This window comes from Rhipicephalus sanguineus, chromosome 11 (genome assembly GCF_013339695.2).
Source record: "Rhipicephalus sanguineus isolate Rsan-2018 chromosome 11, BIME_Rsan_1.4, whole genome shotgun sequence".
Taxonomy (NCBI): domain Eukaryota; kingdom Metazoa; phylum Arthropoda; class Arachnida; order Ixodida; family Ixodidae; genus Rhipicephalus; species Rhipicephalus sanguineus.
Window position 1 is genome coordinate 93,346,611 of NC_051186.1, and position 25,614 is coordinate 93,372,224.

A 25,614-nucleotide genomic window follows, 5' to 3' on the forward strand; every position below is an offset into this window, starting at 1 on the left:
AGCCCTTGTTGTGATGTCATAACAGCTTTTGCTGTAAAAGATGAAAACACAAGCAAATGATCGCTTTGCGCGCGTTTCTCGGGTGACGCCTTCAGGAGCCAGTCATCGCTTCGAAAAGCAGCGAGGCGAGAGGCGGGAGAGGTGGGCGCGCGAGGGTCTTCTGAGTGGCGGCCTGGTTGAAATAAAGTGCTATTTTTCATATCGAGGGGCTTTAAGAGCCACACAAGCTATCCAGGAAGGAACGTGGATGCAGAAGTTGTGTCGCCGCGAGTGCTCTTCTGACACTCTTCGTCGCTAAAGGTAAACGCCCGTGCGAGATCACGGAACTCTTGCGCATGTCTCGCCGTCTCAAATACGGGGGTGTACAAGCATTGGGCCTGTACGCTAGAATTTGGTAAATGGTGTGCGATGGGTACCATAAATAATAATATCTGGGGTTTAACGTCCCAAAACCAAGACATGATTATGAGAGACGCCGTAGTCGAGGGCTCCGGAAATTTCGACCACCTGGGGTTCTTTAACGTGCACCTAAATCTAAGTACACGGGTCTCAGACATTTTCGCCTCCATCGAAATGCAGCCACCGCGGCCGGGATTCGATCCCGCGACCTTCGGGTCAGCAGTCGAGCGCCATAACCATTAGACCACCATGGCGGGGCGTGCGATGGGTACCAACCATGCAGTAGGAAATAAGGTGAAAACCCAGTGGTGCTCGGAGTAGCGGCGTTGTACGCGCAGGTAACAAAGGAGAGAACGGCATCTCAATGTATATAGGTTGGAGGCGACGTACATTGACAGCATGTCACGGAGCGTGTGGCTGAAGAGCTCTGGAAGGCCACTGGTTTTAGGGTGGTATGCCGTAGTTGTAAGAAGGACCACGTGGCACTCTGAACGATAGAACGATAGCTTCGACTACTTCGGCGAGTAACACACGGCCTCGGTCAGTGAGCAGCTCCTGGGGCGACTCGTGACTTACGTAGGATAAATCGATGAAACAGGATGGAGGCGGCATCCCGCGCTGTAGCGGCCGGAAGCGTGGCAGTGTCAGCGTATCGCGTGAGGCGGTCAACCGCCACAGTGAGCCAGCGATTTCCAGCAGCAGCCAACTGAACGGGCTCGTAAAATACGATGCCTACGCGCCCAAACGGATTGCCAGGGCAAGATAAAAGTGCAGACCAGCAGGTGAGAGGCGGTGTGAATATTTCCATCGTTGGCAGTCGGGTCCAGAACGCACAAATTTCTCCACAAAGCCACGACATATTCAGGGAACCGCGGTTTGCGCTGCGCCAGGACAGTGCCAAGGCCAACACCACTGGCACATGTGCGCATCTGTGTTGGGGCCATCGGGTCGTAGTAGCGCATAATTGGGGAAGACGAATTGGGGAATTTGGCCAGCGAAGGAGATTCGTGAACGCCTCGTTGCACTGTCGTGATCGCGAAGTGAGGCACCCGTTGGTGTCGAGGAGGTTCGTCAGGGGTAAAATATGGCGGCAAAATTACGAATCAAGGGTCTAAAGTACTAACCCAGGCCGACGAAACTGCGTCATTTTTTTGTGGACCTTGGCTTAGGGAATTGAGCAGCAGCTCTGAGTTTGGTAGAGTGATGAGAATTCCATACTTGGATACGACGTAGCCGAGTATCGTGAGTAGCCGTGCAGCAAATCAGCACTCCGTTACGCTTTCGACCCTGGCGGTGTCAATTGACGCCATCACATATTATTTCCCCTAGCACCTCGGAAATGAAACCAACACTGTCCATTCTTGGGGGAATACTTCGTCAATGCTCTGCACTGCGATTGGGACCAAAATTGTGTCATGCTTGCGGATCTGGGACCCGCACAGAAAAAGAAGCTTGGCCGAAGTCATGGGTGACGCCGAGGTCAGTACGCTGAGGCGGGTGAGCGCCATTTTCGGGCCGACGTTCCGAAGCTGTTTCAATGAGTATCACACTGAAAAATGACACGTGGTTCACATTTTGTGTACTCTAGTGAGTACCAGGGAAGAAAAAGAAGCCATGTTTCGCATTTCACAGCCACTGAGCCCTGATGACCTAATTAGATGTCATGTGTGTAAATCCATTATTACTTGTTCCATTGCTCAATTTTTCGTTTGTGGTCTTCTGAGGTCACAACTATAGGAAAACATGCACAAAAAAACTCCCCGACCAAAATAAAAATCCAGGGCTGAAAGGCTTAAGTTCTGTGGCAAGGTGGCGTTTGATAAGCACGTCGAAACACGCCAGGGTCTTTAGAGGCGGGTGATGAAGTCGGGAGCGAAGACAAGGATGTGGCCAGAGGGCGCAAACAGGGTGCCGCCTCAAGCCCCGCAGAACTGTGTCCACCATGCGCTCAAATGTTGCGGGCGCAATACAGAGACCAAAAAGAATAACGTTAAATTCGATGACGAGCAATAACTTGCCCGTCGTCTATGGCGTCCAAGGTGGTGAGTTCGGCAGCAGTGCATCTTGACCACACAACTAACGCTATCTGCTTTTCCAGCTGACGATCGTTTTATCTCTGGGTCTGTCACGCATGTAGGACAGGACACGGTGATAGCTACAGACTGCGGAACCACTTCGTTTTGGCCTTGCAGCGCTCTCGTCGAACGCTGACGTGGTACCTGTGCGCCTTCTCTACCACAAGAGGTCAGGAGGACACCACGGCTGGCTTTAAAAGGCGACGGCTCGACGACCGGGCCTGCAGTTCGGCAGCAGTGCACCTTGAGCACACACAACTAACACTATCTGCTTTTGCAGGTAAGGACTACACGTTCGATTTCTTAGACTCCATGCACTGCTGCCGGACTGCACCAAACTGCATTTGTACTTTCTCTGTTTTCACGCTAGTGGAATACCGCTATGTCAAAAGAGGCTGTGGACGAATTGCGTGCTGAGATAATTGATGAACTGAAAGAGATAAAGGAAAGTCTAGTAGAATTGAAAGAGCTCAAACAGGAAATAAAGACCTTGGAGCCTTGAGACAAGTGATCCACGCCATTGTAACAGAAAACAAGGAACCTAAAGTGCAAAATGCTAAGCTGGCGTGAAAATTTAAGGAGCTTGAAACGTAGCAACAAGTTTGCCAATCTTGGCAAACCAGTTGCAGAAGAAGTACAAGCGTCTGACATTGGTGTGTGCCACAAAGTGCCGACAGCTAAGCATAATGAACACAACATAATTGTTTGATTTGTGCGCCGCATCAAGAGGAACGGTTTCCTTGCTAAAGACAGAAAGAAAAAATCGATACCAGAATGCTTGGTTTCAATGAAAATCGTCCAGTGTTCATCAATGAACACTTGACAAGGCAAGGCAAACAGTTACTGAGTGCTGCGAAACAAAAGAAGAGTGATAGTTGGTCGGAAATACGAGTGGACGTAAATACGGCCAGACGTAATGAAACATCTCTATTTCTCCATATTTTTAGCATTGATGGCATCAGCAAGGTAGTTACCTAATCATATTTACTCAAAGAGAGAGAGAGTAACTTTATAAAAAAATCCGGCGAGTTCTTCGGGGATTTGGGCTTATATCCCCACCTAGGCGTCGGCCACGAGCCCTTGAGCTCTGGCGGCTGCCTCGGCCCGCTGGACGGCCCAGAGTTGGTCCCGGAGGGCAAAGCTGAGCAGTGCCGACTCCCAGCGCGTTCGGTTCGAGGCTGCGTCTCCGTCTGGTACCCCACCTGTGTCACACTCCTGTAGCGGCATCATCATCATCCCGCACAATCATCATCATTTTACCACTTACGCGCCGCACCTCTCGCGCAGCTCATGCTCAGAGCTCGAGGCGCGAGCATTAAAACGAGCTCACGGTTGTTCCACGGATGTTGTTCGCTCTCCTGCCTACTGCCTGGACTTGCTCTCCTGCCTGTACTGGGCCTCTACATCAGCGGTGTCTTGGTGCATTCCCCCGGGGGGTGTGGCCAGAACGGGCGGTGCTGAATTAGGCACAGCAGCCTAATGTCTGTCTCGTCTCCCGGCCAGGCACATGCTGCCTGGTCGGCCTCTCTTGCTCCTAATGACTTACCCATTGACGTCTTTTTGCGCAGCGGTCTGAGAACCGTTCCGGTGGCCTTGGTACCAACAAACGGGATTTCATTCGTATGAAGAACCCAAAAAGCATCCAGGAAGAACTCCGGAAGGCGACTAAACACTTCCAATTGATCACCGAGGTGCGGCAGTTCGGTCGTGGAGGTATTTTGTGCAGTTCACCAGACCAGGCCTGTGTTTCAAATCTCCTCAAATGCACTACATTTGCATCTCTCCCGGTGAGCTGTTTTATACATCCTCATTTGGCCTGTGTGAAAGGCTTAGTTCGTGGCGTGGACTCGAGCCTTTCTCCGACAGAAATTTTAGAGATGTTTTCTGTAGCAGGAGCGGTATCAGTTTTCCGTTGCTAGCGCACAGTTGACAACAGAAAGATCCCGTCTGAGTCGGTGATAGTCACGTTTGCGGGTACGACTAGACCAACAGAAATGAAGGCGTGGCCACTGATATATCGGGTAGAACCAATGTCTCCTCGTCCACTGCAGTGCACTAAATGCTGGCGTTACGGACATATCATCAAGGGATGCAGGTCAGTTGTCCGGTGTCAAATGTGTGCAGGACAACATAGCGCTATTGACTGTGCAGCACTGGAAAGGTTTTGTTGTTTGTGCAGCGGCTCTCACTCAGCTGATTATGGTAGCTGTTCTGCGAGGGCCCAGGAAATTCAATTAATGGAGATCATTGAACAAAAGAGATGTTCTAGACGTGAGGCCAGAATTGCCATTGCGGAACGGTCTCGTGGGTACTCCAGTGCTACGACTCGTTTTACTCAGGGCATCGATTCTTCCCTCTCAGAAGTAATAGTCTCCACCATTGAAAAGACGATGACAAAAGTAATGGAAAACCTCTTTATAACACTGTCAGAATCATTGGCACAAATAGTGAACGCGCAGATGTCTCAAATCTTCCTGAATGATAACCATCCAGCTGCGACCTCTCCACTTTCTCTGTCAAGTAAGGAAATTAGTCCAGGGGCACGGGACTCAGCCTCCTTGGAAACCAGCCGCAAGATAATAATAGCTGCTGAAGAGGACTTACACTCTCCAAAAGCAGGTCCGTCGAACAGTAGCCGTAAGGTAATTATACCCGTTGAACAAGATCCAGATTGGAGCTCCGATTCAGGTTCCCAGGACTCACAAATGGAATTGGAATCTCGAAACATGAAATGGCGTGCGTCGCCTGGAGCGCAAGGTTCTCCAATGAGCCCAAAAGCTAAGAGTAAAAAACACCAGAAGGAAACCGCATCAAAAAGAGATTTCTTGAAAGATGGCATACTGGAGAAGGCAGTGAATACTGCCGGAATTTTGACACAATAGGCGGCTTAAAATTTTTACATTGGAATTGCCGTTCAATTTTTTCTGCAGCTACTGATTTATTTCACATGTGTAATCATCATTCCCCTGATGTTATTCTTTTGCAAGAAACTTGGCTTTCGAAAGAAAAAAGTTTTCATCTTAAAAACTACCGCACATTTCGTTTAGACCGGCCCTCTCGGGGTGGAGGATTAGCAATATTTATTTCTTCACAAATTGCTCATCGAGTTAAAATGACATGTCGAATAATGAACTTAGAAAGTGAAATTTTAGCTTTAGATATCTCTCTTCCGGGATGTCTTCCATTTTCGTTAGTCAATGCATATTTTCCTACAGGTGTTCAAAATTCTACTGTTATTGATTCGGTGATATCTTGTTGCAGGAAAGAAATTCTATTGGCAGGAGACTTTAATTCTCATCACATTTCATGGGGTTTCAAAACAGACATGAGTGGCAAGCGTTTGTGGGATTTGGTTTCCAAGAATAATTTATCATGCATTAACAAAAGAACACCCACGTTAGTTTGTAATCAGTCCCGTTCTGTGTTAGACCTTACTTTCTGTAGTTCTAGCCTCTCTATTTCTACATGGTTTACATTGAACTCAGGTACAAGTAGCGACCATTTTCCTGTATTGTTTGAGCTTGTATACCCATTGACTTCAGTAACCTGCCATTCGATTACTCATGTAAATTTTAATACATTTCAAAAACTGCTACGAGCGGCTTTATCGAAACGGTCACACGAAAATGATGAGAACAATCCCATGAAGTTTAGTGATATTGTCAAAGAATCGTTAAATAAATCTAAGTTCACAGTAACGAGATTTTTTAAATCCATGGTGGAACTCAAATTGTTCACGTGATTACAGGCTAAGAAAAGCTGCGTGGCGACAATTGCTTTACAACCAATGTCTTAGAAATTGGATGGATTATAAATATGCGGCTGCAGTTTTTAATAGGACAGTCACCACTGCGAAGGAGGGTTATGATAGCCAACGTTCAGAGTTACTTTCGAAGCCAGGCAACAGAAAACGCCCTTTTAAATTTCTTAGATCCAAAAAGGTAATCCCTTCCCCCATAAACATCGAATCGGTAGTTTCAACGCCAAATGAATTGGCTAGTTTTCTTAAAAATATTGCTAAAGGACTTGAAAATCGCTTCACGACTGCTTGTTCATACCTCTCGCGGTCCCCTGTCAAAAGTGATGACTTTGAAGAGGTCACTGCTTCAGAACTAGCACAAGTTGTGCAAATCTTACCTAATTCTGCGCCAGGTCCTGATGGCGTTACTGCATCGGCAATAAAAATCATACATAAGGTTTCGCCCCAAGATTTACTTGAAATCGTTAACCACTCATCATCATGGTTAACCACAATCATCATCGTTTTACCACTTACGCGCCGCGCCTCTCGTGCAGCTCATGATCAGAGCTCGAGGTGCGAGCATTAAAACGAGCTTCCGCTCCTGGGGGCTGGACGCCGGCAGCCGCTGCCGCTCTGCTTCTACCATGGCCTTCTAATAAAGTAGCGAGAACTACACGGCCACGTTGGCCGCCGTCACGTCACTCACGTCTCCCTCTCTCGCTACACTCCCATAACATGTGTTCCAGGGCAGCGCTGGCCTCGCAAAACTTGCGTCTTGCCGAATAAAACTCTGGGTAACAGAGATTCAAGATCACTGGGCTCGGAAACGTTCTGGTCTGCAGCTGTCGCCACGTGACCACCTGCTTCTTGTTCAGTTTTCGGTGTGGTGGCGGAAATTTGCACCTGGCCAATCTGTTATGTTGTGTTATGTCTCTAAAACTAGTCAGGCGATCCTCCCACTCCCACTCCCCGCCCGACGTCGCGGCCGAGGTGGCGGCGGTGTTGACGGTGGCGGCTCGGTCCGTAAGCCCTCGAGCCGCCCCGTGCGCCGCCTCATTGCCGGCGAGCGAAGTGGTGCGTGCGGGCGCCCATAAGATGTAAACGTCCCTATTCTCAGTTTTGCCCGCAAGCAGAATTCGTAACACCTCGGGGGAGACGCGGCCGTTGGCAAAGTTGCGGACTGCGGTCTGGGAGTCGCTAATTACCACTTCGGCTGTGGTGGTGGCCACCGCGAGCGCGATAGCCACTTCGTCCGCTGTCTCCACGTGCTCAGTGCGTACCGTGACGCTTGCAAGCGTTCTCCTGATCTATTACCGCGGCCACGAAGCCGCGCCTGCGTGCGTATCTGGCCGCGTCCACGAACACCGCATCTCTACAGTTGCCATACTTCTTCTGTATGTACTGTGCTCTCTTTTCCCTCCGACCCCTGTGGTATTCGTGATGCGTGTTCTTCGGCAAGGGAAGAACGACCAATTTATCTCTGTCGTTGCTTGGTACGTCGAGTTTGACACCGTGCTGAGCGTGATACCCTATTCCTAACCTCTCTAGTATGTATCTGCCCGTCGGGCTCTTGGAAAGGCGTTCGTACTGCGCTATGTTCTGTGCCTCTATCAATTCGCCCAGCGTGTTGTGTAGGCCCAGATCTAGTAACCTACTCGTGCTCGTGCTGATCGGTAGCCCTATTACCTGCTTGTAAGCCTTTCTGATTAAGCCTTCCAACTTTGTCTTCTCCGCGACCTGCCACTTGAGGTAGGGTGCCACGTACGTTATTCGGCTTATTACGAAGGCTTGAACTAGCCTGATCATATTGATCTCTTTCATCCCGCTGCGTCAGTTGGCTATGCGTCTCAGTAACCTGATGGTCTGAGCGACCGCGCCTTCCAGTCTTCTGATGGTCTCGCCGTTGTGACCGTTTGCCGGATGTGTAAGCCCAGAACGCGTATGTTATCAACCATGGGCACGGGTCGCCCGTCGGACGTGCTTAGCCGTATGTCGCTACTGGGATCCTTATCATTCATCGAGCCGTTCGGCTTGCGGCCTCTTCGCGTGGGCTTGTAAACTAAAAGTTCTGATTTTTCCGCAGAGCAGCTCAGACCGGTGTTCTTTAAGTATTGCTCAACAGTCTCGATCGCACGCTGTAACGTCTGTTCTATGTGCCAGTCGCAGCCCTCCGTAACCCACAACGTAATGTCGTCGGCGTAGAGGCTGTGATTGAGCCCTTCAATTTCTTGTAGCTTGGCTGGCAGCCCCACGAGAGCTATGTTAAAAAGCTTGGGTGATATGACCGATCCCTGTGGTGTACCGGCGCTACCCAACTCTATTTCCTCGGAAGTAAGCTCCCCGAATGTGAGCTTGGCCTTTCTATTGGTGAGAAAATCTCGAACGTAGTTGTACGTTCCTTCGCCGAGGCCGAGTTCCTGCATTTTGGCCAGTACGGTTGCGTGCGTTACGTTATCAAAGGCCTTCTTCAGCTCCAGGCCAAGTATGGCCTTGGTGGACCTGGTTGGGCTTCAATCACCTGGTGTTTTATCTGTAGCATCGCGTCCTGCGTAGAGAGGTTTCTCCTGAACTCCAACATCGTGTGGGGAAGCAGGTCGCGGTCCTCTAGGTAGTTGGTCAGCCTTATGAGGACCACGTGCTCCAACACCTTACCCAGGAATGAAGTCAGCCAGATCGGTCTGAGGTTCTCTAGCTGCAGTCGCTTACCCGGCTTCGGTATCAGCACGATGTGCGCAGTCTTCCATTGTTGTGGTAGCCGCCCGGCTTCCCAGCACGCGTTGACGTACTCCGTGAGTTTCTTTATCGATTTATCGCCGAGATTCTTGAGCGTTTTGTTTGTGATACCGTCGGGCCCGGGCGCCGATTTAGTGTTTAGCTTCTGTAACGCTGCCCTGATCTCTGGCTCGCCGATCGGTCTGTCTAGGTCTTCGTTGACTGCACCTCCGTAACCAGGATGCGTGTCCGATTGGGCAGAACTAATGTACCGTTCCGTGATCTCCCGTGAGATGTCCTGTTCGGAGCCTTTGTACGCATGTATGATTCTGTTGACGTTCTGTCTATACGCGGTTTTCGTCTCCTCCAGATCTAGCAGGTACCTAAGCAAGTTCCAAGTCTTGGCCAACCCTAGCTGGTTCTCCGTGTTACTGCAGGTACTTTCCCACTGTTGCTTGCACAGCTGCTGCGCGTGACTCTCAATATCCCTGTCTAGCTTTGCTATCTTCTTTCTAAGCGATCTGTTGTGCCTTTGCCTTTTCGATCTTTCTTGCAAACTGCGCTTGGCCTCCCACATGTGTAAGAGTCTGCTGTCTACGACTTCGAGTTCCGCCTCCGGCGGGACCAATCGCGTCGCCGCGACAGTGTTCCGCTTCAACGAGTCGGTCCATTCGCCAATATCGTTAATTGCTTTCTCCGATTCTTTCGACTCTCTTATGTTTCTGAACTTGTCCCACTCGACCAATTCGAGCTGTTTACCTCTAGTCTTGCATGGTCCCGCCCTGACTTTAATCTCTATTATGAAATGATCACTACCCAGATCCTGCTGCGTGTTCATCCAATGTGAATCGGCAATGTTTTTCGTAAAAGTCAAGTCTGGTGTGGTGTCTACGCTAACGCTGTTACCTCGCCGCGTTGGGAAGGAAGGGTCGGTAATAAGGGTCAGCCCTTCTTGCTGCGCGTCGAGCCGCAGGTTCCTACCCTTGACGTTTTCGAATTTGTAACCCCAGGCGGTGTGTCGAGCATTAAAGTCCCCAGCAATGAGGATCGCCCGTTTGCCCGCTATGGCGATCGTTTTCCTAATTAGCGTGCCAAATTTTTGTTTGCGTCGCGGACTGCTGTAGACGTTAAGAACAAAAAGGCTGCTAGCTACCTTTCGAGTGGGTATGATTTCTAATAAAATGCGCTCGATTCCCTTAATTTCTGTATCGTGTTGAACGGCCGTTAGACTTCGTTTGACCAATGTGGTAACGGCCGATGCTCCCCCCGTGGCATCACTGTAGGGCCTGTAGCCGGATAATTTTGCCTTGCCGTTAGTTTCTTGTAATACTATAATGTCTGGATTTTCTTTGTTGATCAGGTATTGCTGTAAATGACATCTTTTCCTAGTGTAACCTCTGCAATTCCACTGCCAGATAGTGTACGTGTTGCGTCTATCCATGGTGGTATTACGGTTTTCTGGCGATCTCGGTCGTCTCTGTTACCGCAGGCCTGCTGTAAGATTTTGCAGTCGTTTTATGGCACAACTTCAAAGCGCTAAAAAACAGGGACAAACGAAAAAGAGTGGACACGACGAGCGCTCACTTGAAACTGAAATTTATTACAAGAAAGATTGGAAAAGGTAAATCCTATTAGATGGCGCACAGCGTGCACACTTGCGCAGACTGCTCAGAAAAGCCCAGAAAAACACCACTAAATCACTTGGTATGACGCCAGATGTCTGCATTAGATTAAATTCGCATTCAACAGACTCAGTGAAGGCTGGCTGACACACCCGTCGCCTTTCTCTTTATCAGATAGGCTTCGACTATCCTCCCTTGTTAGTTTATTATCGTGTCTGAAATTACTGAAGTGTCAGATAACCAGGTTCACTCCGCAATCACGGCAATGCATCGCCAGGTGCGAATAGGCCGTTCCTTTGAGGGAGCTGTGGTGCTCTCAAATCCTAACCTTCAGGCATCGGCCCGACTGTCCAACATAGCACCGTCCACACGGGAAAGGAATGTGGTACACAGCCCCCTGTTTACAGGGCACAAACTGCAAGCCATGTTTCACCTTGCATCGATTACTTTTGGCACGCTCCTTAGTGCCAAGGCGTTTCTGCAAAGCAGACATATAGCACTTAGCTTGTTCTTTGCAGGCCCTCAAAGGAACGGCCTATTCGCACCTGGCGATGCATTGCCGTGATTGCGGATGTGAACCTGGTTTATCTGACACTTCAGTAACTTTCAGACACGATAATAAACTAACAAGGGAGATAGTCGAAGCCTATCTGATTAAAGAGAAAGGCGACGGGTGTGTCAGCCAGCCTTCACTCAGTCTGTTGGAATGCGAATTTAATCTACTGCAGAAATCTGGCGTCATACCAAAGTGATTTAGTGGTGTTTTTCTTGGGCTTTTCTGAGCAGTCTGCGCAAGTGTGCACGCATGTGCGCCATCTAATAGGATTTACCTTTTTCCAATCTTTCTTGTAATAAATTTCAGTTTCAAGTTAGCGCTCGTCGTGTCCACTCTTTTTCGTTTGTCCCTGTTTTTTAGCGCTTTGAAGTTGTGCCATGATGTCTTACAAACTCGCCCAAGCTTCCGTGCTTCTAAGTCGTTTTAATGGGACCGCAACTGCTTGCTTTCGAGCCTCTTGTAGACAGACTGACTGCCATCGATAACTTCGCTTCAAGCTGTCCCAGGCGCGCTTGCATAGTTCCTAACTGCTGCTGTATCTGCTGTTGCATTGTGGCGAACTGCTGTTGCATTAAATTAGCGATCTGACCAAACATGACCTCCATTTTCTTTTCAAGTCCTTTCTTATCTTCTTCCAGTCGAAGTTCTAGCTCATCCTGCAGTCTTTTTGTCTTACTCTCTGTCCTATGTGTTCTCCTTTCACTGCAGTACGAATCTACTTCTATAGCCCTTCGTTTTGTGGGTACAGTCTCCTCTTCCCCACTCTCGATTATTTCCTCTGTAACTTCGGCGATTTGTGCTACGTGTTCGGTGACTTTGCCTGCGTTTTTCAGTCTAGCGTTTTCTTCCTTAAGAGCGTTAATCTCGTCCCTAAGCTTAGTATTGTCTTTAGTAAGCGCCATAAGCATTTGCTTAATCTGCGCTAACTCTTTGTTAGTCTCGGTATTGGCGTTGGAGGAAGCAGCCTCGACCTTCGCGCGTCCGCCGGAGACGGTATCTGTCCAGCTACCCTCGAACAGTCCGGGGTGTCCGCTGCCGGCCTGTCCTCCCTCTTTCTGCATCGGTGTGTTGCCAGACCTGGAGGTCGACTTGCTCCGGGCTCTGGGTCCGGAACTGGCCTTCGGCTGTGATGAGTCACCCTGCTTGCGGCTTCTCGACCGGAAGCGGGTGTGGGAGCGGGAACGCGAGCGAGACCGATGCTCGCGTCCGTCGTTCAACGCTGCGGTGTCGTCGACGCGCATTTCGTTCTCCGTGCGTCGTTGTTCGCTCGAGGCGTTTTCTTGTAGCTTTCTCTCCCATTGTCGCTTCTTAACCAAGTACGGGGTCTTAAACCTGGCCTTGCATTTCCTGTCGCCAGTCGGATGGTCCCTGCCGAGAGGAGACACTTAGGCTCATACCGATGATCGGCGGGGGTTCGGCGCTGCCACATCCACGGCACCTTTTCACTTGCGGCTGTGGGCAGACGTCCGATCTGTGTCCTAGTCCTCCGCACGCGTAACACGTTTCATAGTGCTTCTTGTACAGTACTGATCGGTACTCACAACTCCTGTAGTACACGTAACGCGGTACGTACGTGCCCTGGAACACAATGATCGCGTGATTGGTGCGACCCATTCTCTTGGCGTGTAATATGCCGGGGTTCCCTCGTTTACTAGGCTTTTCTCAATGTCTTCGGGGGTATCGTAGTCCGGTATCCCTCGGATGATTCCTTTTGACGTATCTTCCGGTGCCGTCATGTACGCGGTGACTTCGTATGTTCTGTCTCCCATGCGGAAGTCTTTCATCGCGCAGTATTTATCTGCTCTTTCGAGCACGGGCGTACTCACTACAACGATGTTCTGCCTCTCGTTGATGCGAATGGAGTCCTTCACCACTTCTTCGGGCTTCAGCCCAGTTGCTCTCAGTATGCAGTCGCCTATCTGGGCAACGCTGTATCCAGCTGTGTTAAAGCCGTCCTTTGGTCGGACCTTCATGTCTTCTTTTGGCAAGTGTGGCTTCTTGGGTGCCGCGTTCATCCTCTGTATGTTCCTAGACGGTCGTGTCTTAAGGTCCTCCGCGTCTGCTGACCTAGCGTCCCCTTGCCTGTCTGGCTTATTGTCCGCGTCGGACGCCCGGTTCTTCTTGTTGCGTGCATGTATCGCTTTCCAGCCTTGTTCTTCTTGAATTTCGTTTGTAGAGAGAGATGTCTTCTCCTTCCACTTGTTCGACCTCCATCAAGTAAAGATGCGAGGCGAGTCAGGGGACGTGCACTCCCCTCGTTGAGGCTTGAGCTCCGGCCACGGTTGTGGCGGGAGTAACGGCGTCGCCTAGTCGTGCGTTGGGGTTAGCACTGCCGTCGGTGTGGCACTAACAAAAAGTAGCTTTAGCGCCCAAAAATGGCTCACCTGAATAAACTCGGTGAGGTTCGTTGACCTTCCTAGATCGTTGGTGATAATTTCACTCTCCAGAAGTGCGTATTTTCGCCGCTATCATTGAAACTTGGCGGAGCTCATAAGAAGTGCGTCCGCTGTCTTCGAACCCCTAGCGGCGATCCATATTTACTCAAAGCATTTTTTTAAATTTTTCAGTGTAGTCATGGCTCCAATCGATAAATGTCTCCATCATGATTACATTTCCTTTAGAAATACATCTGCCGGGCTTCAAAAACATATTTCAGTGTTTCATTTAAACGCCCAAAGTTTAACAAATAAGCAAGATAAAGTTGAAGAGTTGCTTCAACAGATCGAAACCGATCTCGATGTGCTTCTTTTTACTGAAACGTGGCTTTATGATTAGGATTACCCCTTCCTGCTTGAGAACTACAAGTATCACGGACTAAACCGCACCTACTCTCGGGGTGGCAGCTTGGCTGCCTATGTACGAAATGATCTGAACTCGGAAATAACTTCGCATTTCTCGCTGAATAATCAAAACATTCAATGTCTCACTATTCGTCTTATAAGAGTAACATTTTACCACCTTGTGGAAACAAAAAGGATTTCTTTTCCCATATACAGACATAGAACTTTATTGGGTCCTGAGAAACGCTACTCTTAGAGCAACGCCGCGGGCCGCTCCCACGTGGGGACGGGGAGGCCTAGCCTCACCGCCGCATCATGGGCTCTCTGGACAGCCCGTAGTTGTGGTAAAAACTCTGAACTTCGTAAGGCAGAGTCCCATTCCTGTTCTGTGAGCCTACTTAGGCCCCGTAACGAGGGGCACCGCCAGAGCATATGTTCAACGTTACTGATCTCCCCGCATTCAGGGCAGCTAGACTCGAAAGCCTCTGAAGAGACGATGCTGAGGAAAGATAGACTAGGATAAGACCTAGTCTGTAGCATTCTAAACGTGATGGCCTGAGGTCTAGACAACTTGCGGTGTGGAGGAGGAAAAGACCGCCTACTCAACTGGTAGTGTTTAGTGACTTCACTGAAAGTAAGTAAAGCGTCCCTAAACACCCCACAGTCAACCTGCGGACCTATGTCCACCCCAGCGCGGAGGGTTAGTGCGCGCGCCCGGGAGTGAGCAGTGTCGTTGAGGTTTGCGAGGGAGTCCAGTCGGGGTTCGAGATCAAGGAGGTTAAAAAAATTGCTGGAGTGGCGATTATTGCGCAATAGTGAAGCCGTGCCCACCAAAAAATGGCGGCGGCGCCCGCCATCTTAGTAGGGGCACGATAACCATCGGCGTTTGGCGAAGGAAAGCGAGCGTTTTCCACGCACACCAGAGAAGTTTAATATGGCAAGTTTTACGGGTGAGACACTGGTGCACGTGTGTCTGTGTTACTGGTTTTGGTACATAAGCCTCAAAGTCATGGCACATTTTATTGGATATCAATCGCCAATACTCCTCTCGACGGGTTACTTTTGTCAGCAACCACGACCTTTTATTTTATAATTAACGTAGTATTTAAAATAACAGATCAAAGCCATTTGATCTCTTAGTGGGCACCACCAGAAAAGAGCATGTTTCCAAGCTCTTTGGTGGGCAAAACATGGCTTCACTTTCGCTGGCAAGGCGTTTCGAGAGCTTCCACTCCAGAATTTTTTTTAAACCTCCTTGTTCGAGATGTGCAGGAAACCAAGTAATGGTATGTGGGCAAAGTCTCCTATTTTCAAGTATTTTTAATGCTTCGGCAGAGATTGAACCCGAGGCAAAAGCCCTGACCGCCGACCTGGAGTCGGTGAAGATTTGCGACCTACTTCTATCTTCTATCTTACCTCAGCGAAACAGGCACAATGTTCGCCATACTAGGTGGTACGAACATAGATATGATGGCCGAAAATGCAACAACTAGACAATATAAGCACTTGATGTACTCTTACGCATGGTCGAAGATTATAACCTTGCCAACACGAGTGACCGCTTGTAGTGCCACCATGTTATATGTTTGTATCACCAATGTACATGCTCCTACTATGACTGCCGGTGTCATGTCCGTTGACATAAGTGATCATCTTCCCATTTTTTTTCTGCCCTGCTTCAAGAAATTCAAGCGTAACACCTTTTCCTATCGCATCATTGATACAACGAGGCTAGCTCTATTTCGCTCACTTATTAGTGAAATAAATTGGGAATCTGAACGGCTTGAGAATGACCCGAAGAAGGCGTAAAATTCATTTTTTGATAAACTGATTGCTAGTTGCGATAAAGCCTTCCCGCAAGATAGAGTTATAAAACGATCTAAAAAATGAGGAAACCGTGAGTTAATGCTGCGCTCCTCACAAAAATTAAAAGAAAAAATGAAGTGTACCACAGATTCATTAAAACACGCTATAATAATAGATTAGCCGAATTTAAGACTTATCGTAACCAAGCAAATTCAGAGCTAAGAAAATATTATCAAAAGGTCTTTTCGCGTATATATACGAATCCAAGAAAAATTTGGCTAGAAATTAAAAAGCTGTCTCGAGTGAATGCTACTTGTGAAGACGTAGGAATATCTTCGGTAAATGGTACTCCTACAGACGATGAAGCAGTCAGTGTCCTGAATAGTCACTTTGTTAAGTGGTGCCACAGTACTTCCCTTGAAAATCCAGAGGATGTAAGACTCACTGCAGCGAAACAATCTGTGCTAGATTCTTTTCTATTATTTCCTACGACTGTAGGTGAAGTTGAACGGGTAATCAGTAGTTTTAAGTGCAATGCAGCTGCAGGATTTGACGGTATACTGGCATCTCCCATAAAATACGTATCAAATATCACATCTACAGTCCTAGCCCACATTATTAATAGAATGTTCGAATGCAGAATTTGTCCAAGCAAACTTAAAATATCCCGAGTCTCCCCAATTCACAAAGGCGGCGCAGATTACTCTGTAAACAATTTCTGACTTATTTCAATACTACCGCTCTTTTCAAGACTTTTTGAGGCTGTTTTAAACTCACGACTAGAAAGATTCTTAAATAAGTATGCTCTTATTAGTACATCTCAGTATGGACTTCGGAAGAATAAATCATGTGAGAATGCACTCCTGAAAGTAAAACATCCAATACTACAAAATATTTGAAAATCGTTTATACACGGTTGGTTTATTCCTAGACCTGCGTAAAGCATTTGATAGTGTGATTCATGAAATACTGTTATCTAAACTTCATAGCAATGAGATACGCGGTATAACGTTAGATATCATGCGAAGCTACTTAACGGATCGTTTTGAGTACGTTTCACTTAATCAGGTGACCTCTCCACATCTTAACATACAGACTGGCGTACCGCGGGGATCTATACTTGGAACGGTATTGGTTATCATATACATAAATGACCTCCCAAGCATTTCACCTATAGGAAAGATAGTCATTTATGCGGATCACACTAACCTTGTCTTTGCAAATGCATCCCTACAACAGATTGAAAAATAAATTAATGATTATTCAACTTTATTATCTGACTGGCTCAACTTAAACAAAATTCAAATAAATGTTAGCAAAACTAAGTATATAATATTTAAACCGATAAATAGGCCAATGCCTGTTCACATTACTGTTTCATTTAAAGGAAAGCAGATAGATCAGGCAACAACGCAAAAGTTTATGAGGGTATGGTTTCAAGAAAACCTCTCTTGGGGCAATAATGCCAATAAATTCAGCAGCGACCTCAGTAAAGTATTAGGCTCTATGTAAAAAATTTGTAGTCTTATACCACTACCACTAAAGAAAGCGATGTACTAAGCCCTCTTTCACTCAAATCATAGCTATTGTGCATTAATATGGGGAACAACTGCTGCAAAAGCTACGACAAATTAACAAAACTACAAACAAGGGTAATACGAGGTTTCGAAAACTATCACGGTACACTGCGAGACTTACCCACGCACAATCTTTCGATAAACACTCATTAATCAGATGAAATCAAATTTACTATTTTGGATTACTTTTGCACATAAAAAGCACGGGCTCCATGTTAGTAGCCTACCCATTTCTTCTCCTTCGATATCAATTACATCACCAAACGAGAATGCCACCACTCATGCGAACTACGGGCGTCAGGACCTGGAGTATCAAGTACCCCCGCTATTCAACATTGTTGAGCATCACATAGATTTTCGTGCCCCCAGCTTTAAACAATTTGTAAAATCCTTCCTGTTACATTCCACAATAAGTTATCAATAAAATATGTCTCACTAATTTTTTTATGTACACCGCATATACATGATTTTTTTTTCGGTTTGTGTTGCAGTTTGAAAGTTCACAATTCACTGCGTATAGTTATATATTCTTGAAGTGTTTGTATGATACGTTTGTTTTTCATGAAGTAGTGTTTTCATGTATTATGTCTACCTGTATTGCTTTATTTGCAGTGAGAATTATGCACATGCATGTTTGTTCTCACAGGTTGCTCCATTGTTTGTACTCGCTTTGAACACATGTACATGCATGCCGAATGCGCATAGGAGTGAGAGCCTCTGTCAGACACTATGGCCTTTTGCTCTTACTCCTCTTTCTGTATCAGAAAGAAAAAAAATAAACTTCAAACTTCAATACATTCCTCTCTTGGAAACAACATAGTGGGTAGAAAAGGGCTGAAAACAAAAATTACGCTAGTTCCCTTTGTGATGTCCCCGTTCGCAAAATGTAGCAACAGGCCCTTCCATGTGAGAAAGAGGTCAAACGGCGAAACTAATGAAACGGCGTCAGATAGGCCACTACAGTACATGGACACGACCGTTGACGCGTTGGGAGGAACGTGGGTGTCGCCTTTGACGATCAATTTGCTGGAATGGGGCGGAACGTCAATGGGTGTCAAAGCTAAGAGCAGCGATATTTCTTTTTCGGCCCGTGCGCAGTTGATAACAGCATTGTGGGGCGAGAGAAAGTTCCTACCGAGGATATCTTAAGAACAGGAAGAAATGATGATGAATTTGATGGCGTACAGAACGTCGTCAATGTCGACACGAGCATTAAAACACGCTAAGGGGTGAATACTCTGAGCACTGGCTCTGAGGAGAGACAGTCCAGAATGGGGCGTCATGACTTTCCGAAGAAAGCGGGAAAATCGGGCGTCCGTAACACACACGGCGGCTCCTGTGTTCACGAGGCCAGACGCGATGTCGCCGTAACTGTTCTAGAACATTCTTCGAACTTACGACGGCTGCTTCGCTGCTTCTTCAAAGGTCCAGGCAACGTCGTTTGCAAGACACCATATCATAACACAAGAACACACCTGAGCGCTCCGCGAAAGCACTTATTGTGTGTCAGTACGTGAGCGCCAAACCATCCGATAGCAAGTCGAAGAAATGTTGCACGGTGATGTCATTCAACCATCGAAAATCCTTGGGCAGCGCCGGTCGTTCTTCACAAAACAAAAAAAACTCAAGTCTGGGTTTGCGTCGATTACGTTCGGTTGTATAGCAAGACCAAGAAGGATGTGTATCTCTTACCCCGTAGTGGAGCGCCTCAGCTACGTAAAGTGCTTTTTGTCCATAGATCTGAAGACTGCGAATTGGAATTGCAATCGATGAAAGAGATGGAGAAAAGACCGCCTTCATCACATCTTATAGACTAATGGACACAATACTGCCAGGGCTCAAGTGGCTAATCTCTCAGGTATACTTGGATGTCGTCGTCGTGTTGGCCTTCCAATTCAGCGATCACCTAAAATGTACCGAATAGTATAGGACGCACTCAAATCATCAGGGATAAGTCTGAAGGCCGAAATACGTCGCTCCGCCTTCAAAGAGCCGCAGTTTCTTGGCCACATCTTAAGCAAGGAGGGCCTACGCCCAGATCCACAGAAAACAGATGTCTCGCACATTTTCCTCACCCAGCAGACAAGAAAGCCGTGCGCAGGTTCTTAGAGCTGCACGCGTATTTCCGGCGGTTAGTCAAGAACTATTCGCACATTGCCGAGCCTTTGACTCAGCTGACCAAGGTCAGACGTACCTCTCAAATGGGAAGATATGCAACGTGATGCATTCGAAGAACTTAAGCTCCACATAAAGAAAACGCCTGTGCTTAGACACTTGGTAAAAACTCCGAAACTGAGATTTATGCCAGTGGCAGTGGCTTGGGCATCGTTCCCTTCCTGGAAAAAGAAGGCTACGACAGTGTCATGGTGCATGCCAACCGTACTTTGTCCAGGTCGGAGGCTAATTATTCTACGACAGAGAAAGAGTGTTTTGTTATAGTCTGGGCCACGTAAAAATTTCGACCATACTTCTAGCACGTCCTTCAAGGTTGTGACTGACCATCACGAGTTGTGCTGGCTCGACATTCTGAATGATCCATCCGGCTGCCTTGCTCGATGGGGCCTACAGCTTAAAGAGTTCGACAGCTGGGTGTTCTACACGTCTGGCCCTGAGCACTCCGACACAGACCGCCTCTCACGAGCTCCCGTCGGCCAAGCTTCAAAGCACGACTATGCCGATGAATTTCTTGGGCCTATCATCAGCAGCACTTTTGCAGAAGAGCAGCGCTTAGACCCCAACCTGCAACACGCCATCAAGTACCTCGAAGGCAAGGCCTCTATTCCTCCTGCATTATTCAAGCGTGGCTGATCTTTCATCGGTGTGCGAAACGGAATGGTCGCAAAGAGAGAGAGAGAGATGAAAAATGAAAGGCCGGGAGGTTAACCAGATATTAGCATCTGGTTTGCTGCCCAGCACTGGGGAGGGGAAATAGCGGCAAGAAAGAGGGTCTAGAGAGAGAGAGAGGGAGAGGGGAAAAAAGAGGAGAAAAAAAACGCACGTACACACACACGATAAAAAAACAACACACACAGGGACGGCGTTCTAGTTACAATCGTTCAAAAAGGCCGGTCGATCGCAAGAAGCGCAGTAGCGCTTCCATGGCATTCTTCTGCGACGTTGCGTCTTGTCGATGGCGTAGAATTCTTTCCTCCAACAAAGGTCGCCCATCCAACTTGCTCAGCGCGTTGCAAAGAGATAGTCGCTGTGCACTGTGCAGTGGGCAGTCGCAAAAAATATGTCTAATTGTTTCTGCGTTTCCACAGTGGTCATAGGCTGCGGTATCGGCCATCCCTATGCGGAAAGCATAGGCGTTGGTAAACGCAACGCCCAACCACAGCCTACACAAAAGGGTCGCGTCTGCTCGGCGAAGCCTTGACGGGACTTGGACCATTGTGACGTGGTGCGTTGGCGAGCATGCAAACGGAGCTTCCGTGCAGCGTCGGTCCTAGAAAGCGGTAGTAACAGTCCATGATCTTCTGCGTGGGCTCAGCGGGCAGCTTGATCGGCCCGTTCATTGCCGTTGATTCCGCAGTGACTGGGTAACCATTGAAAAGTGATTTGATGTCCACCAGTTAGGTGGTCGAAAACTTCTGCTATCTCTAGTACCAGCTGTTCGTGCTGCCCCGGCGTAAAGCTGACAGTAGAGACTGCAGTGCCGCCTTCGAGTCGCAGAAAATACTCCACTTGTGCATCCGTTGGTCATTGACGAATTGTAACGCTTTACGAAGGGCTGCCAGTTCCGCTGCCGTCGATGTTGTTGCGTGAGATGTCTTGAATTTAATTGTCGTAACCAACCTTGGTATCACGACTGCTCTGGTTGAGCTGTTCGGTAGCACAGATCCGTCAGTGTAGATGTGTATGGAGTCTTTGTACTTTTTGTACAACAGAAGTAAAGTGAGCTGCTTAAGTGCCAGTGACGACAAATCCCTTTTTTTCTGGACGCCAGGTGCTGTAATGTTGATATTTGGTTGAGTAAGGCACCATGGAGGAGTCCGAGGTCTTGCGGCAGGAGTGAAGAAAGTTGGTATTGATTCACCATGCGCGGTCACTGTTTGGCAGTAAGATGTGCGTGGTTGGTCCGCTGGTAGAGAGGCCAGGTGATGGCGGGGAGTGCGAGCAAGATGTCGTATATGTTGTAACATTCCACGGCTGCCGTGCACAGATCCAAAATACGATCTCTTTATTCTTCTTCTTTTTCTTCCCCCTGTTCCCACCAAATTGGTCCATCGTCGCATCGACCCACTACACTCTCCCGGGCTTTGTTTCATCCCTTCGCTCCAAATAAGGGATGACGTTGGCAATGGCTGCTATCTCCATCGCACCGTTTTCCGTCGTGTAGCCGATGGTCTTCAGCACTCCTTCTTCTGTAGCCAATTTTCCCACTTTAAACGGCCCCATAAGTTTTGTGTTCGGACCGCCGTAACCTTTCCGCACCAGAACCATAACACCTAGCGCTATTGCGGGAATATTTGTGTTATGACGTTTGTCAAAAGCTCTCTTCATCGCTTCCATGTGCTTCCTTTGCTGTTCTACACCTTTCTTCGTTTCCTTCAGGTGAAGCTTCTCTGATATGCCAAGTATGTCGTCCGCAGGTAAATAGGTAGGCTCCCCGAAGGCGACGTATTAAGGGCTGCATCCAAGAGTGATTGTATGTGATCTGTTGTGGTGGGACACAGCTGCTTGAAGGCAACACTTCCACCCTCTTGGGAATCCTGGGTACATGCTTATGTATTGTTTTACATTGCGGATGACACGCTCTGCTAGTCTGTTAGCTGATGGATGGTAAGGGGCTCTAAACTTCAGGGCAATGTTTCTTTCTTTTGCCCACCTTGCGAATGTCTGGCTCTTGAATGCGGGTCCATTATAGGATACAACACATTTCACTGCTTTAAACATGTCTCTGCTCAAGCGCGATATGACAGCAGCAGCATTTTCTTTTCCTGGCTTTGCTGCTAGCATCCTTGAGCATTCATCAATGCACACCAAAAAGGATTGCGTTTTCTTCACTCCTTCGCTTTTTTTCTTCAGTTCGGCGAAAGCAACATGCACAGTTTCGAATGGGATCTCTGAGTAAGGTGGAAAAATCATGCTGTCTGTCTTCTGCTTGTATTTCGCTTTGTTCATTTGACAATGTGGACAAGAGCTAATGTACTCGTTAATATATTTCTTCATGGCGGGCCACGTAAATCTTCTCCTCATTTTGTTGTGTGTTCGCCAGAAGCCGTCATGCCCTCCTGACTCGGGACTGTCGTGATTAAGTCCGAGAAGTCATGTTCTCTGAGTATCTGGTACGTAAAACCTTCCGTCTGCATACATCAGCTCTTCTGTGCCTTCCCACATTGTGAGTTCACTCTCTCGTCGTTTTTACAGTTACTGACAATGGGAAGTCGAGAAAGGGCATCAGCGTCTGACACATCTTGTCTGCTTCTGTGTGCCACCTCAAAATCAAACTCCTGGATTTCACTTATCCATCGAGCAACTCGGCCCTAGGTTGAGAACCATTTAGCAAATGAGTAAGTGCCAGATGATCAATGAACAGCTTGAATTTCGTTCCTTCTAGGTACGATCGAAAATACCTAATTGCTAGCACAACAGCCAATGCCTCCTTTTCAGTCGTGCTATAGTTTTGTTCTGCCTTCGTGAAAGTATAGGAGTAATATCCAACTACGTGTCTTTCTCTTTCGCTTCGACTTTTGGCTCTTTGTTGGTACAGGACAGCACCTGTGCCGTAGTTCGATGCATCCGTTGTAAGTTCAAATGGAACAGTGAAGTCCGGTAGTGTGAATATTGGGTCCGAGGATATGGCTAATACCAAATCTTTATACGCCTTCTCCCATTCTTCAGTCCATATGAAATCTGTGTCTTTACGGAGCAAGTTGTTCAGCGGCTTCGCTCGTGCTTCAAAATCCTTTACGCAACTTCTAAAATGTCCTGCGAGGCCAAGAAAACTCTGATTGCGTGCACATTGTCTGGCTTCTTCATCCGTCGTACACGTTCTACGGACTCTTCTTTCGTGCTCTTTGTGAATCCGTCCAAAATGCGTCCGAGAAATGTAATCTTGTGCTTGAAATTTTCACTTTTCTTAAAGTTCACTTTCAGTTTGGCGTCACGTCAAGTGCACAGCGTGTGATGTTTCATCCTTGGAGTAGACTATGATGTCGTCCACATACACATTGCAGAATAATCCTAGGAATGGCTTGAGAACGCTTTCATCATCTTCTGGAACCAAGCCGCACTGTTTTTCCATCCGAAAGGTAAACGATTGTATTCGTAAACGTCAAATGGTGTGACAAAGCCGTGTACATTTGATATTTCTCTTCCAGTGGAATCTGCCAAAATTCTTTTCAGAGATCTATACGAGAAAATATGTTGCAACCTCCGGTTTCTTCAATTATTTCGTCAATCCTTGGCATTGGAAAAGGAAATAGGTCTGTTTGGTTATTTAAAATCCGGTAATCAGTGCACAGTCACAAAGATCCGTCTACTTTCGACGCCAAACTAATAGGCGAGGCGAATATAGACACCGATGGCCGTATTATTCCAGCCTCTAACATATTTTGGATTTCACTTTTCAACCGCAGTTTTTTTTTTTTCACGGGACATGCTGTAAGGCTTTTTTCTGACCGGCGTAACATCTCTCAGCTTAAAGGTAACAGTAAATTTTGTTGTAGCCGGTGGATAGTTTCCTAGCCAGACAAGTTCAGGAAATTTTTCACGAACTTCTTTTTCACACCTAACAAAATGGTCTGCAATGTTCAAGGACGCGCACGTCTCTTGCGCCACAGTTACTTCATCGTTCCAAAAAAGATTTAACTTCAGGGTCTTCATATCGGGTCTCGAAAGCAAGAATTTATTATCGCATCCCTTCACGACAAGGGCGTCGATATTAACCCGGCGGACCTGATAACAAACATTTGCTTTCACCCATTCATCATTTTTGTCTTGTCCCATCAAAACTCTGTACTTGGACCGGTCTCCCTTTAATTATTTCGTCACCTTTGACAAGGGCCTGATTTATTACAGATACTGATGCACCACTGTCAACCAATGCATGAACGTTGTCACCATTGATATTGAGTTTAATGTAAACAAGGTTAAGGGCCGTTTTTGTCAATTTTTGTCAGCAGGTGGGACTGGACACCCTCTTTTATTAGTTTTTTGGTTCCGCTTCCTCTGAATTCGAGGCGGCTTGTTCTGTGTCATTGCGGGTAGCAGGCATCAGGTTGACGGCACGAATTTTGCGATGATGATTTTCGAGCTCGCGAGACCTCCATGGTGCCCTTTCAAAAGTCTGATCAGCACGACGCACACTCTGTGGTACAAAATCTGTGCAAATGTTTCGGAAACATCCCAGTAGCTCTTCGATGGTTTTAGGAGACTTTACTTGGACATGCTTCTGCAGTTCCTTAGGTAAGCCGTGAACAATCAGTGGCACTACTGCGGACTCGGGTAATTCTGCATTTGTCATGTGAAGAAGCCGCCTTTTCTCGTAGAAGTATTCTAGTGGCTTCCCTGAACGATATTTATGAAAAATAGCTCGGTCCAACCTTTCAACCGGGTTTTCGTCAAAGCCTGCCAAAAAGCTCGCTCTCCACTGGTTCCACGTGTCCGTCATATGTCCAGCGTAGTGGATGTCGTACCACACCTTGGCAAGTCCGCTGAGAAACTGACGCATGTTCTTGATGCTCTCGCAGGGTTCATTCCAAGAGTTCTCCTCACACGCTAGTTCGTAGAACTGTATCCAAGTCTCTGGGTTTGAATCATCTCCGTCGAAGATGTCGGGCTTTACCACCTGCTTGTGTTGTCGCTGTTGGGCTTGAATAACTGTCAGAAGATTTTCCATGAATTGCTGCTGTCGCTCGGCGTGTTGCTGCTGCAAGTGAAGCATTTATAGTAGGCACGAGTTCATGGAAGAGTCGGCTGTGCTTGGTGAAATCCTTGTCTTCAGCTGCACCAGCGGCGCCATGATACATTCATGACATTCGGAATGCTTCAATGATATCTTCACTGATGCTTGGCCATCAATCTCCTGCAGCGTCTTCCCAGCCTTCTCGGCGATGAACTCGCGAAGCTTGGGAGTCGTGATGCTTTCAGGTAAATCATACTGGATATCTTCATCCACTTCACAAGTTGAAAAATATGACTGACCGTTTCGGTCTCTCGATACGCTCAGCCTTATCCACATAATGCAGGCTTGTATCCTGTCGGCTGCGCCAATGTAACATTCCACGACTGCCGCGCACAGATCCAAAACACGATCTCTTTATTCTTCTTCTTTTTCTTCCCCCTATTCCTACCAAATCGGTCCATCGTCGCATCGACCCACTACATATGTGTCCTCAGCA